Here is a 12,104-nt window from a genome sequence, read left to right on the forward strand (position 1 = left end):
CAAAAAAAGCTCCAGAAGCTTGAAAATTACGAATAATTTTCCGATATTTTATTATTTTTGGAGTTCCGATAGTTCTTAGTGCAGTCTCCTGATCACCTTATCTATACAATATATTTTGTCATATGTAAATATTTGCACAAAAATCGGGCAGCGTATGCTTTGTGCAGACAGGCGTTGTTTCCCCACTTGCATTCTACTCTTCAAAGCTTACTACATAGCTACCATATATGGATCTTGAGATACTAGAATCTTACTGAGCTTACCTCAATAAAGTTCTGCAAGTGATCCTTTCGGCGAAGCAACAAATAACGTTAATAAGCAAAAGAAAGCATGCTGTGCCATAAGCGGGTGTTTAGACAAGTTGAAATACTTTCCTCTCCCTAGTGTGTGGACATCAAAATTCTCATGTTGGATGACCTCCAGCCAATAATTAAACTCGTAACATAGCTCTGAAACATGTCTCTGAAACAGGTCGCACGAAACTGAGCCTATGGGCTCTGGGAAAGAAAGTGCATAATGTACGTTCAGCGTATTAGAGCCAGGTCATGAAAGCCATTCAAAGGAAAATTGTCCTGAGCAGGTTGCCCTGATGCATTGAAGGTGGCCGATTTGAGTTACCTTTAAAGATATTTCTCCATGTCCCGAAGCTACGCATTCAATAATACCTTTTTGCATCACTCTGTTCTTGCACAAACTCATCTGATGATCAACAGACAACTGACACATGTTTCTCCTGTATTTACTGTTTCTCGACGACGAAAAAAAGACTCGGTGCTATTTGTTGCTACTGTTTTGGAAATGTAGCTTTCATACCTAGATGATGATAGAGCGGACGAAGTGCATTAAAAACTTTAAGAAACATCTGTAATATGCTCGTGAGGAATTTCTTAATGATACCTTGTTCGCATTGTTCGATATGAATGAAGCTCTGGTGGTCTCATGTGTTGTAGCGTGAAACACTACCAAACATGAAAACTATCAACTTTTTCAATATTGTTTGCTAAATATTTATCGGCAAATTAGCGCAAAGACAGCTGTACAAAATTTACTACGTATAGAATGTTTATTGAACTAGCAACTGTACCGGTTGTATGGAATAAAAAAGTAAGTTGCTTATAGTAGTATGCGAAAAATGTGGTTCTGCTGCCCTTGATAATCTTTTTGTTGCTCACAAATAACTGTTTTGAGAAAAATTGTCTTGGTGGAGTTGTGTTGGGCACAGCAAACTAACATGGCACCTGTAACAATGTGCTGTCTATGCAATATTGTAGGAACTATTTTATGTATGTATGATCGTTGTACAGAAAGAGCCCATTTGTACTGAGTAATGCGATACTCAGCTGTATGGTGTTGTGTTGTGTGTAGAATGCCTTGTTGTGCGATAGGTTGCTAATAAAAACAACGAATAAATCACATTTTTCTGCCTATTTATCTTTTGCCGAAACTGAATGGCCACGCGTCCTTGCATGCTGGCTCGCGAATCCTGAAAAGACAAATTTTTACACAGGTGCGTTGCACACGTGTCGCAGGCTTAACAGGAAGCGGTCTTGAGAGATGAGTTCCTAAACGTGCAAACCACGGCGCGCACTCTCAATTGCTACGAAGGCAGTCTGGCGTCCATGTTTGCCAAGTGCCTTAATCATGTTTTGAGCCGCACATAAAAAGGGCGCCAGCTGTGCCGCTTCTTTCATTGTGAACAAGGCTCCCGTGGGGGAGCCGAACCGTAAATGTATATTTCGAAGCAGTTTGGTCAGTGTTTGGACCTCTTCCTTCTAAGTGGCACATGTTTTGAGCGCTACAAGAAAATTAGAACTCGAAGGGGGTTGCGAACAAGGTCTGGAAGTGGAAAATATGAAAAAACATGTTAACGCAGTTCGTTTTTGATGGCGCCTGTAGAGATAGCAGACGACATGCGGGACGGGGTTTTCCCCACGCGCATCAACAAAACCGTTGTCGTGGCAGCATGCTTGATTTTTTTTTTCGCTCAGAGTTTGGCCTACTAAGCACGAGGGGAGAAATTGGCGCTCATGGCGCAATTCTGGTTTACCTGGGGGCTATACCAGATGACATAGCCGTGGTCAATGTTTCGTGTCCTCACCTCTTTCACCGTACTTCTCACATCATCATCAGCCTGTTTCATGCTCACTGCAAGATGAATGCCTCTCCCTGCGATCTCCAATTATCTCTGTCCTGCGCCAACCGATTCCAACTACTGCCCGCGAATTTCCTAATTTCATCGCTCCACCTAGTCTTCTGGCATCCTCGACTGCGTTTCCCTTCTCTTGTTACCCATTCTGTAACCCTAATAATCCAACGGTTATCTAACCGGCATATTACATGACCTGGCCAGCTCCATTTTTTTCTCTTCGTGTCAATTGTAATATCGTCTACACCCGTTTTCTCTCTGACGAAAACTGCTCTCTTTCGGTGTCTTAATATTATGCGTAGCAATCTTCGTTCCATCTATTATTACGCGGTCTATCAGCTTTATCAACATAGTTCGCTAACTATTTATCGGCACATTAGCGCAAGGACAGCTGCAGAAAATTTACTAGGTATAGAATGTTTTTTTTTCGAACTAGCAAGTGTACCCATTGTATGAAATACAAAAGAAAGTTGTTTATACTAGTATGCGAAAAATGTGGTTCTGCAGCTCTTGATGATTTTTCTGTTAATCACAAATAACTGTTTCTACAGAAATTGCTTCTGTAGAGTTACATATGCAATGACTTTTTTTTTTCTCTTTTGCATCGGTTCCGAGAACCAACAGCACGAGGTCGACGCGGTCGTGTCGTGCAAGCATCTCTCGGGCAAAGACGACGCTAGGCTTTCCTGCGTCATCACCACGTCATGTGTGGGAGGCAGCACTATACGATCTGGCCAGAAAGGTGAGCGCATCGAAAACATGATGTCCTGCATCGAAATCTTTCCATTGCCTTTCGCTGTGCCAGTTTCCCATAATACAGTTTCACGCCAACTAATTTCGAGTAGGCCGATGCTTCTGCAATTCTTATCAACGAAGTATGAGCAAGACGCTACTAATGTCTTTTTCAGTATTTTCTTATATTAAGAAGTAATAAGGAAGAAATTAACTAGCGCAGTCCACAATTCCACCCGAACAAAATTGCAAGCTGGGTGAACTGGCGCTTCTCCTGTGCAGCAGCGCATCAAGAACAGGGAAGGGAGAAAGTGCCAGACGTGCGGCTTCCTGACAAATGAAAGTTCATTAGAAAATAGCGTGAAACGCATCTGCGTCGTTCATAGCAAGTGGCTCTGTTGTTTAATAAACTTTCAGTTATGCGCCAATTAACGTTTTTTTCTCACTGTAGTGTGCCTGCAGTTTGAATGGCTGCCTTTATCACTCAAGAATTCCAGCAATGAAATAAGTCTTGTCTATGTACTTCGCATTCACATAGTATGTCTGGTAAAAATGAGTCCGTATCTATCCACTGTAGTGTCCCTTGCAATCCGCGAGTTGCTTTACGCAAAACGAAACACGTTACGATTTTCCAGTCTTGTTCCTGGTTGCTGCTAACGCAAACCCATTCCGCGTAAATGTGCCATCCGTTCTTGCCATTGGGCATTATACTCAATGAAGCCGCACATTTTGAATCCAGAATAGAAGTAAGGAGTACATGACTGGGGTGAATTGGGGCCCAGAGTCTTTTACATTTAACGACTCGGAAGTCGTTGAGACTCAACACTCATAGTATTCTAAAAGATAACGACCCAACGCAAAGCCTTAACACGACAGTAGTACATTTGCACTCTTGCTTGTTACAATTATCCCTTATAGTTATTGCGGCTAGCATTCTTTAAGTTCAACAAGTTTGCGGTATGTCTGTCTGTTGGTTTGTTTAACCGTATCTAACCTGTTCCATGCCAACTAGGGTTACGGGGTAGTCTAATGGGTCTAACATCTGGCTGCTATGCTGAGGGACCAACTTGGTTCAGTGCCTACGTGAGGGTATGCGGTGCACCTCAATGACCTTATCCCGTGCCATTCTGCCTCACTGTGAACCCCAGGTTTCCCAAATTTTTGGAGAGTTTTGGAGTTTTGGAGTTGCACTCTCTCTCTCTCTCTCCTCCCCATCTTTCATCCCCCCATCCCGCGCTCATGTGTAGGGTAGCAAACCGGTTGATCTAAACTGGTTAGCCTCCCTGCCTTTCCTTCTCCGCTTTTACCTTCCTTGACGTTGCACTGCTAAGCTTGAAGGTGCAGGCTGAAACACTGGCAGCGGCGGCCACATTTCGAGGGGACCGTAATGCAAAAATTCCCGTGCACCGTGCGTTGGCTACACGCTGAAGAACTACAGGTGGTCAAAATTAATCCGTAGTCTCCCACTACTGCGTGCCTCATGATCATATCGTTGTTTTGGCACGTAAAAGCCCAGGATTTAATTTGTTTTATGTGCCGTTGCGTACCTACTGCCCTTCAGTCAATATCCTTGAATACAACTTTCGTAACTGTTTATGTCCCACTGGGTATTATCCCACTGGGTACAATGGTCAGGTGTCTTGCTGCCTGCCCTGCAGACCTGGTGGCAGACCTCCTAATACGATGACATCTGGCTGCCCACCCTGCTGACCTGGTGGACAGCTGTTTGAGCAGCCTGGTGTCTTGATACCCACCCCATGGATCTAGTGACCAGCTGATATAGCGAGCTCGAATCGCGATGCCCGGCCTTCTGACCTGGTACCAGCTGTTCTTGTGGCCTCCTCGGCTGCTGATCAGAAGACCACGAGTGCGTTAAGGAATCACAGGTGCCAAAGTTTTTTCTATTACAATTTCTTTATCGAAAAAAAAAAAACAAGCTGGGCGGATGGTTTAGCATACGCAAATTCCTCCGCTGTCTTATAGCTCCTATCGTCTCAAGTATTTGTTCCTTATTTTCTAGTTTATTGACCAAACTTACCGTGTTTGTTCGTCTGCTTGCCTATTGCATTTCATTGCGTATATCAGAGATCCTGACCGCAAAACGTTAAGCAAAGAAGAACATAGCTAAACACAAGGGGATAATAAAGCAGTCATCATCATCACCAGCAACTTGTTTATGTCAGCTCTGTGCAATTTCCAATAACCTTTCGTCTTGCGCCATCTGATTCTATCTTACGCCTGCCCGCTTCTTAATTTTCATACCACATACCTAATTACCTGCAATCCTTGGATACACTTCCAATTCGGCCGTTAACTGCCCTACTCATTACATGGCCTGCCCAGCGCTATCTTTTCCTCTTAATGTCAACTATAATAACGGCTAGCTCTAACAAAGCCCTCCCCTGTCTTATAGCTCCTATCATCTCAAGTATCTGTTCCTTAATTTTCTAGTTTATTGACCAAACTTACCGTGTTCGTTCGTCTGCTTGCATATAGCATTTCATTGCGCATATCAGAGATCCTGACCGTAAAAAGTTAAGCAAAGAAAAAGATAGCTCAACTCAAGAGGAAAATAAAGCAGTCATCATCACCACCAGCAATCTGTTTATGTCATCTCCATGCAATTTCCAATAACCTTTCGTCTTGCGCCATCTGATTCTATCTTACGCCTGCCCGCTTCTTAAATTTCATACCAAACCAGACCTAATTCCGTGCCATCCTTGAATTCACTTCCAATTCAGCGGTCAACTGCCCTACGCATTACATGGCCTGCCTAACTCCCTTTTTTCCTCTTAATGTCAGCTATAATAACGGCTAGCTCTAACAAACCACTCCGCTGTCTTATAGCTCCTATCGTCTCAAGTATTTGTTCCATAATTTTCTAGTTTATTGACCAGACTTACCGTGTTTGTTCGTCTGCTTGCCTATTGCATTTCATTGCGTATATCAGAGATCCTGACCGCAAAACATTAAGCAAAGAAAAACATAGCTGAACTCAAGGGAAAAATAAAGCAGTCATCATAATCACCAGCAGTCTGTTTGTCATCTCCGTGCAATTTCAAATAACCTTTCGTTTTGCGCCATCTGATTCTTTCTTAGGTATACTAACTTCCTAATTTTCGAACCATACCATACCTAATTGCGTGCCATCCTTGGATTCACTTCCAATTCAGCGGTCAACTGCCCTACGGATTACATGGCCTGCCTAACTCCATTTTTTCCTCTTAATGTCAACTATAATAACTGCTAGCTCTAACAAAGCCCTCCCCTGTCTTATAGCTCCTATCGTCTCAAGTATTTGTTGCTTAATTTCGTAGATTATTGCCCAAACTTACCGTGTTTGTTCGTCTGCTTGCATATTGCATTTCATTGCGTATATCAGAGATCCTGACCGCAAAAAGTTAAGCAAAGAAAAAGATAGCTCAACTCAAGGGGAAAATAAAGCAGTCATCATCACCACCAGCAGTCTGTTTATGTCATCTCCGTGCGATTTCCAATAACCTTTCGTCTTGCGCCATCTGATTCTATCTTACGCCTGCCCGCTTCTTAATTTTCATACCAAACCAGACCTAATTGCGTGCCATCCTTGAATTCACTTCCAATTCAGCGGTCAACTGCCCTACGCATTACATGGCCTGCCTAACTCCATTTTTTCCTCTTAATGTCAACTATAATAACGGCTAGTTCTAACAAACCACTCCGCTGTCTTATAGCTCCTATCGTCTCAAGTATTTATTGCTTAAGTTTGTAGTTTATTTCCCAAACTTACCGTGTTTGTTCGTCTGCTTGCCTATTGCGTTTCATTGCGTATATCAGAGATCCTGACCGCAAAAACTTAAGCAAAGAAAAACATAGCTAAACTCAAGGGGAAAATAAAGCAGTGATAATCATCACCAGCAGTCTGTTTATGTCATCCCCGTGCAATTTCCAATAACCTTTCGTCTTGCGCCATCTGATTCTATCTTACGCTTGCCCACTTCCTAATTTTCATACCATACCAGACCTAATTCCGTGCCATCCTTGGATTCACTTCCAATTCAGCGGTCAACTGCCCTACGCATTACATGGCCTGCCTAACTCCATCTTTTCATCTTAATATCAACTAGAATAACGGCTAGCTCCAACAAACCACTTCGCTGTCTCCTATCTCATGTCGTCTCGAGTATCTGTAGCTTAATTTTCTTGGTTATTGCTCAAGCTTAGCGCGTTTGTTCGTCTGCTTGCCTATTGTGTTTCATTGCGTATATCAGGGACTGTGACCGTAAAAAGTTAAGCAATGAAAAACAAAGCTAACCTCAAGGGGAAAATAAAGCAGTCATCATCATCACCAGCAGTATGTTTATCTATCTATCTATATTCTATCTTACGCCTGCGAAATTCATAATTTTTATACCATACCTAACTGCCTGCCGTCCTCGGAAGCACTTCCAAACCAGCGCTTAACTACCCTACGCATTACATTGCCTGCCCAGCTCCATTTTTTCCTTTTACTATCAACTAGAATAACGGCGAGCTCTAACAAACTACTCCGCTGTCTCGTAGCACCTATCGTCTCGAGTATTTCTTGCTTAATTTTGTATGTTATTGCCCAAACTTACCGTGGTTGTTCGTCTGCTTGCCTATTGTATTTTATTGCGTATATCACGCACCCTGACCATAAATAGTTAAGCAATGAAAAACAAAGCTACCCTCAAGGGAAAATAAAGCCTACATCATCATCAACAGTAGTCTGTTTATGTCATCTCCGTGCAATTTTCAATAACCTTTCGTCTTGCGCCATCTGATTCTATCTTACGCCTGCTAACTTCCTAATTTTCGTGCCATACCATATCTAATTGCCTGCCGTCCTCGGAAGCACTACCAAACCAGCCGTTAACTGTCCTACGCATTACATGGCCTGCCCAGTTTCATCTTTTCATCTTAATGTCAACTATTATAACTGTTAGCTCTAACAAAGCACTCCGCTGTCTCATAGCTCCTGCAGTCTTGAGTATTTGTTTCTTAATTTTGTAGGTTAATGCCCAGGCTTACCGCGTTTGTTCGTCTGTTTGCCTATTGCATTTTATTGCGTATATCAGGGACTATGACCATGAGAAGTTAAGCGCTGAAAAACAAAGCTAACCTCAACATACGGCGGTTGGGTTTGTCATGCGTTGGTAGCGCATGACGCCGCTTGTGCTGATATGTGGGAAATCACGGTATCATGGAGTGGATGGCCTATACCTTTCTGCACAACCTATAATTTCGGCTCTTTCGGTTTCCTCTTCCCCTACGATGAGACATAGTGCTTATCCTTTCATTTTCCAGATTGATTCGCTTGTTTGGAGTTGGCGCTAAGTCCGTGTTCTTCGCTTGCGCTTGCCTGTTTTTTTCTCCTGCTGTTCATCATTTACTTCCCATCAGCCCATCAATGTCCTGCCATAAAACACCACGGCCCGTACAGCTGGCGTTGCTGTATATGGGACTACGTAGATGAATAACCGTCATCGAGGCGCGAACGGCCAATAGTTAGAAATCGTCATCTGGGACGGTCACTTCTAGGGCGATCACTTTCGGAGGCGATCACACCGGCTGTGTGGACGCATAGGACCGAAAGCGTTTCTGGCTCTGTGTGCAAGCTCGCTTTCTTATGGTGTACAGAATAGGTCAAGGTTTCGTGTCCTCACCTCTTTCACCGTGCTTCTCACATACGTGTGCGTTGTCTTCTTTTTCATTGGTGCCGTAAACGAACGACGCGAGATCGACATGTTCGTGTCCTGCACTCATCTGTCGGTCGAAGAACATGCTGGCCTTTCGATTGTCATCACCAGGTCAAGCGGGAGACAGCAGCACGGGGGCCGACTGCACGAGTCAAACCGGCAAGGTGAGCGCATCGAAGAAGTGACGTGTAGCTTCATAATCTTTTCGATTGTGTTTCGCTCTGGTAAAAAGTATTGACCTGTAAAACGATTTCTCGCACACTTAACTCGAGTACGTCAGTACCTCGAGTACGCCCGTACAGGTGGTTTCAATATGAAAATGACAACCTACTCAGATTTATAGAATTGGTTGTTCCAGAAGTGTCGAGTTTCAAGAAAGGAAACGCACGGAAAGAAAGTATTGAACGAAATTAACTGTTTTTTTCTTGCATATCGTTTTTCTTTCTCAGTAACACATATAGCACAACCTTCACTCAAACATAACAAAATAACCAGCACGTTTCCAAGCTCAGATAAACTAGATGGTATGTAAGGGCCATGACGCCATACAGGTGGTTTCAATATAAAGAGGAACAGCTACTCAGATTTAAAGAATTGGTTGTTCCAGAAGTGTCGAGTCTGATCAGAAAGTTGTTATGACTACTATGCGCTATCACTGTGAAAAAGGATGGGTCAAGTGAAAGTTGAATAACTTTATCGTGAAATATAAATGCCCATAAATTCCATTTGAAAGTAAATCTGCTCAAATAGGCACATCATGCATGAGCAAAAAGTGATCTCTCCACTATATATGCTTGGCTTCCATATGGCTATACAAGTCTCCGGTGGGCCGCAGGCAACAGGCATTATTTATGGAAGTGTGGCTCCATTATTCCTAGTAGGCTGTTGCATTCTATCATAATACAATATTTAAACGAATTTTGAACACCTAATTTTTGAATTGAATAATTTGTTTCAACACAGTATTGCCTTCAACCTGGATTAAATATTTCGGTTGTTCATGCACTAGCAAAATATTAAGAAGTGCTTCAAAAACTAAAGGAGTACACTTCAAATATTTATTGTCTGTGGTATAGGCTCCGACTACGGGGGCGCTCCGGGGCCCGAGCCCCCTCCGGAGTGTTCTGAGGGGGGGGGGGGGGGTCGCTGAGCCCTTGCCTTATGGGCGATGCCGAAGCCTCCCTCTCCCCCACCTACATATATCACCATCATCATGCTGGTTACGCCCACTGCAGGGCACAGGCCAATCCCATACTTCTCCAACTACCGCGGTCATGTGCAAATTGTGCCCATGTCGTCCCTGCAAACTCCTTAATCTCATCCGCCCAGCTAAATTTCTGCCGCCCCCTGCTACGCTTCCCTTCCCTTGTAATCCAGTCCGTAACCCTTAATGACCATCGGTTATCTTCCCTCCTCATTACATATCCTGCCCATGCCCATGTCTTTTTCTTGATTTCAACTAAGATGTCATTAACTCGCGTTTGTTCCCTCACCCAATCTGCTCTTTTCTTATCCCTTAGCGTTACACCCATCATTTTTCTTTCCATAGCTCGTTGCGTCGTCATCAATTTAAGTAGAATCCTTTTCATAAGCCTCCAGGTTTCTGCCCTATACATGACTACTGGTAAGACACAGCTGTTATACACTTTTCTCTTGAAGGATAATGGCAACCTGCTCTTCATGATCTGAGAATGCCTGCCAAACTCACCCCAGCCCATTCTTATTTTTCTGATTATTTCAATCTCATGACCCGAATCCGCGGTCTCTACCTGCCCTAAGTAGATGTATTCCCTTACCACTTCCAGTGCCTCGCTACCTATCGTAAACTGCTGTTTTCTTCCGAGACTGTTAAACATTACTTTAGTTTTCTGCAGATTAATTTTAGACCCACCCTTCTGCTTTGCCTCTCCAGGTCAGCGAGCATGCGTTGCAATTGGTCCCCTGAGTTACTAAGCAAGGCAATATCATCAACGAATCGCAAGTTATTAAGGTATTCTCCATTAACTCTTATCCCCAGTTCTTCCCAATCCAGGTCTCTGAATACCTCCTGTAAACACGATCTTAATTGCATTGGAGAGATCGTATGTCCCTGCCTGACGCCTTTCTTTATTGGGATTTTATTGCTTTCTTTATGGAGGACTACGATGGCTCTAGAGCCGCTATAGATATCTTTCAGTATATTTACATACGGTTCGTCTACGCCCTGATCCCGTAATGCCTCCATGACTGCTGAGGTTTCGACAGAATCAAACGCTTTGTCGTAATCAATGAAAGCTATATATAAGGGTTGGTTATATTCCGCACATTTCTCTATCACCTGATTGATAGTGTGAACATGGCATATTGTTGAGTAGTCTTGACAAAGTACTGCCTGGTCCTTTGGATGACAGAAGTCTAAGGTGTTCCTGATTCTATTTGCGATTACCTTAGTAAATACTTTGTTGGCAACGGACAGTAAGCTGATTGGTCTATAAGTTTTCAAGTCGCTGGCTTCCCCTTTCTTATGGATTAGGATTATGTTAGCGTTCTTCCAAGATTCCGGTACGCTCGAAGTCATGAGGCATTGCGTACACATGGTGGCCAGTTTTTCTAGAACAATCCTTACCACCTAAAGTGACATTAACAGAACTTCGTCACCCACATCATTTGAGGTTTCTTTTGACTTTCTTCGACTTTCTTGCTTGAAATTTCACTGGGGCTAATAGCTTGCTGCATCACTGTCGGCGCGCACATGCAGGGCGTTTAATTCATACTTTATTTCTGCCAATCCTGACAACAGGAGGACAAGCGCATTACAAGAACTAGCGGTGGCTGCCTTATCCGTACTTTGTCATTTCAACATTGTTTTAAATTTCCACTGTAAACACCATGCACATATACAATATATTTCAATATACACACAGGACAAAGTTTATTATATTTTTGAAAGAGATGGAGGTATGGTATGGTAAACTTTTATCGCGGAGGTAGCCAATTAAAAGTTATTTCCAAAGGTATGGATATCCTATGCCTAGAGAAAGAATATGTTGCTGTATTTTAACCGCGCTTCGAATTGCTTTCCGTGCTTTTTTGACCATAAAAAAAAGCCTATATACGTCAGTGACCACATCGGCAGAATATTTCATCAATGGCGTGTGAAATGCACGTGAATGTTGTGTCTCATTATTGCTTCTCTTTCGAGCAAGCAATGATAACGACTTATGAAAAAACATTTATAACAGTTTACAATACTTATTAGGAATGGAAACATCGTCAGTTGGCATGCAAAGGTCATAAATATATGCAGGGTGTCCCCATTACCTATCGTGCACCAAGATTTTAAAAAAGAGCAATGCGTTACTCGAAGGAAACCTAGTGCATATTGTTTACAGTACAGTGGAGTAGCCGCCAGTAATTTTTTCGTTACTGAGATTTACTTCGGTACTCGTAGTTATCTAACTCGAGACGTACTATCTTGATTATGAAAGTATTAATGAGTAATTTGAAGGCACAGCCAAGCGACATCTAACTGCAGTATATTCAGCGAC

At 42.9% G+C, this 12,104-nt stretch overlaps 1 protein-coding gene across 5 annotated transcripts in view; it reads left to right on the plus strand.

Annotated features, from left to right (window-relative positions):
* The window catches only part of LOC126518369 (uncharacterized), an 80,734-nt gene that overhangs the window by 19,721 nt on the left and 48,909 nt on the right, over positions 1-12,104 (plus strand). For 4 of the 5 annotated variants that reach the window (XR_011891103.1, XR_011891102.1, XM_072285550.1 and 1 more), the window contains 3 exons: positions 2,771-2,888; positions 4,537-4,764; positions 8,689-8,741. The gene's annotated coding sequence lies outside the window, so the exon portion shown is untranslated. Of the gene's footprint in view, positions 1-2,770; positions 2,889-4,536; positions 4,765-6,026; positions 8,742-12,104 lie in introns of those variants that run through there. The other variant, XR_011891104.1, reaches the window with a different exon arrangement.

This window comes from Dermacentor andersoni, chromosome 11, assembly GCF_023375885.2.
Source record: "Dermacentor andersoni chromosome 11, qqDerAnde1_hic_scaffold, whole genome shotgun sequence".
NCBI classification, from domain to species: domain Eukaryota; kingdom Metazoa; phylum Arthropoda; class Arachnida; order Ixodida; family Ixodidae; genus Dermacentor; species Dermacentor andersoni.